The sequence below is a fragment of the Globicephala melas genome, chromosome 7, assembly GCF_963455315.2.
Source record: "Globicephala melas chromosome 7, mGloMel1.2, whole genome shotgun sequence".
NCBI lineage: Eukaryota > Metazoa > Chordata > Mammalia > Artiodactyla > Delphinidae > Globicephala > Globicephala melas.
Genome location: NC_083320.1, coordinates 78,300,941 through 78,304,688, shown reverse-complemented (window position 1 = coordinate 78,304,688; position 3,748 = coordinate 78,300,941).

Genomic DNA, 3,748 nt, shown 5'->3' with positions numbered 1-3,748 from the left:
AAAATCTATGAAGATGTTCAATCTCATACCTCAAACACACCCAGAGAGTAGCTAAGAATTTAAAAGGATGAAACAGTAAGTGTTTGAAATATACGAAGATGTGTTCCTGCAACTTAAAAACTTGTTCATCAAAAGCAATTTTCTTGCAAGAGATAACGGTAAGATGGGAGTTTCAGTCACACTGGGAAAGAGTACAATCTCTATTATTAAAATGAATGTAAACTTCCTCTAAGACAAAGAACCCTTAAAAGAAAAGTAAAAGGACTAGCATTAAAGGCTGCCAGTTGTACACTGACACACTTGCAGGAAAGCATCACCAGGCAGAAGACCAGTCATCTCTGTTAGATGATAAAGTGTTAGAGATTACTCTTCCCCCACATTAAAAAAAACATGAGCTGAGAGTACCTTTTTTAGGTTTTTCCCTTCTGTTCTTCCAAAAAAAGTCTATGATTAGCACAGGATGGATACATTACAAGTGGATTAACAAATAAACTTTGTGCAATAATTAAAGGCTAAAGATCACAGAAAAGTCGAGGGTAGAGAGAAGCTCTGTGCTGCCCTTTGCTAAGTGAGGGAGAACTAGTCAATGTACAGCACAACCTGAAAATGCCTGGAGAGCAGTGATGGCCTGTGAGGAGCAATGAACAGGTCAAGAAATCTTACTATAATATAAAATGTCTTGGGACTTCCCTGGTGGCGCAGTGGTTAAGAATCCGCCTGCCATAGCAGGGGACACGGGTTCAAACCCTGGTCCGGGAAGATCCTACTTGCCGTGGAGCACCTAAGCCCATGTGCCACTACTGAGCCTGCACTCTAGAGCCCGCAAGCCACAACTACTGAGCCCGCATGCCACAACTACTGAAGCCCACGTGCCTAGAGCCCGTGCTCCACAACAACAGAAGCCACCGCAACAAGAAGCCTGTGCACCGCAACGAAGAGTAGCAGCCAAAAATAAATTAATTAATTAATTTTTTTTAAAAAAATGTCTTAATACAGGGATGGTCATGTGCTTGAGTGAAGAATTGACCAGGATGTGGGTACTCTTTGGGTAAGACAATTATGCAACATGTCAATAACGCCTTTTAAAATTCAAACACGTTTACACAGCAATTCAATTTGTAATTTGAATAAAAAATAAATTCAAGTATTAATTGTATTATTTTTAAAGGTGAGAACTAAGGAACAATTTAACAACAGAAGACTGGTTAGATAAATTATGATAATCCAAACAGGCAAACATAATACATCCAGTAAAATAATGTTTCATGTGTAAAAGATGTTTATAGTATATTGTGGAAAAATTACAGGGTTTTTTAGAATTCTGTATTCAAAATATTGACTCAAATATATACCCATTCCAAAGTGTTGATACCCGTTTTATTAGAATGATGAGACAGTGAATGATTTTTTTTTTTTTTTGCGGTACGTGGGCCTCTCACCGTTGTGGCCTCTCCTGTTGCAGAGCACAGGCTCCGGATGCGCAGGCTCAGCGGCCATGGCTCGTGGGCCTAGCTGCTCCGTGGCATGTGGGATCTTCCCGGACCAGGGCACGAACCCGTGTCCCCTGCATCGGCAGGCGGACTCTCAACCACTGTGCCACCAGGGAAGCCCTGAATGATTTTAATTTTCTTTTTGCTTATTATGTCTCTTTTCTGGTTTTCACACAAAGAAATCATGCATTTCTTATGTAATTTTTTTATATTCATAAACACTTTTATATGCTAAAAAGATAATTATAGGGACTTCCCTGGTGGCGCTGTGGATAAGAATCTGCCTGCCAATGCAGGGGACACAGGTTCGAGCCCTGGTCCGGGAAGATCCCACATGCCTCGGAGCAACTAAGCCCGTGTGCCACAACTACTGTGCCTGCACTCTAGAGCCCACAAGCCACAACTAATGAGCCAGCACACCTAGAGCCCATGCTCCGCAATAAGAGAAGCCACCACAATGAGAAGCGCACGCACCACAATGAAGAGTAGGCCCCACTAGCCGCAACTAGAGAAAGCCCGCGTGCAGCAAGGAAGACCCAATGCAGCCAAAAATAAATAAAATTAAATCTTTAAAAAGAAAGAAAAGATAATTATTAAAATTAAAGGAACAAATGGGGAAGTTTAATGATCAAGGACTAATATATTTAGTATTTAAAGAACTTATTCCATTTACAAGAAAAACACTGATTCTAACAATAAATGAACAAAAGAATAATTAAGAGGACATTGAAGCATATAAGAAAAATAGTCTCAATAATCAAATATGTGCAAAGTAAGACAACATGCTTATTCTTTTATTAGAGTGGAAATTCCCCCACCCAAAATATACAATATTAATAAAATATGGAATAATAGGCATTCTCAAATCCCATCAAACCATTTTCTCTTCTGGGATTCTAGTCAAAAGAAATACTCCTAACTATGAAAACAACTTTCACTGGAAGATGTCAATCACGATGTTCCTTGTAAAATAAAATAATGGAAATACAGTAGAAGATTACTTGGGGATTTGAATACTAGAAGAATTCAAACACTGGATCTGTTTCAAAAAGATTTTATCCATTTTGATACAGAATGATTTGCTAGAATGTAAGCCATGTAGTGATGCGAATAACTGGTCACTTAGGCAGCCCAACTCATGGGATCCCCCAAAAGTTGGTTCCAGTCATTAGGAACACATTCAAAAGGACTGCCGGAGGCTATTTTGCATTGTGAAAATATTCTTTTCATGGGATAAAGTTTATTTAGCACCCAAAAGAGGATATTCCAGATGTGAAAACTAAAAAAAGGAAGGGCATAAAAGATCAAGAAGATGATGACACAGATCTTTTCCCAAAAGAGCTGTTGTACCATTTACTATTTCAATGTCTACAGATGGTAAACCACAAACTCTGCTGCATTCCTGACATTCCTAGATGCCGATTCACACAGATCTCAAAGAAATAAAATTTGTATATATTTATTTGCACTGCATGATGCTTTTAGGCCATTTTTAAGGAAATATGTCTTATTTCTACTAGAAGAACTAGTCAGAAAAATAGTCACCCTGAATTCCTTTTGAAATAAGGCAGAATTAAATAAAAGTTGAGATAAAAATTGAAATAAGAATTAAATGAGGTAGTATGCTACAATCACAGACATAAGAAAAACTCATTCATGGTGGGGGCAGGACACAAAAATATTAATAGTTCATTAATTCGTCTGTCAACACGTATAAACTGAACACCTGTCACATACTAGGCACCGTATTTGGCGCTGAGAGATGTAAACTGGTAAACACAGCAATCGTGGTCACTGTGGTCCTGCAGCTTACATTGCAGAGGGGAGAAAGACCGCTACTCAACAAGCATGCGTGTGGAGGTGCCGTCCCCAGGCATCCGCAGTGTTTTTCCTCCGTTTTCTCCTGTTTACTGTCAACCATTCTCATGACGTTCACTTTTAAAAATATTCACTTTAAACGACTGGACCTTCCTCACATTTTAAGACAAATTAATCACACAAACTGGTCACACTGTTTATTAGGTTCATGTCCAATTCAAGTACCCAGAAGTAAAAGATAGAATGCTATTAGTTGACGGAGTTCCATAAAAAGGTTCCTAGAGAAGATGAGGACAATCATTTTTTCATTTGCATAATGCAACCGTCATACCTTTTCAATTGCCCTGGCGATCCCAGCCCTGGACAGTTAATAGAGCTACCATCACCAAGTCTGCACACATTAAGACAATAAACCAGAATGAAAACACTGACAACATGGA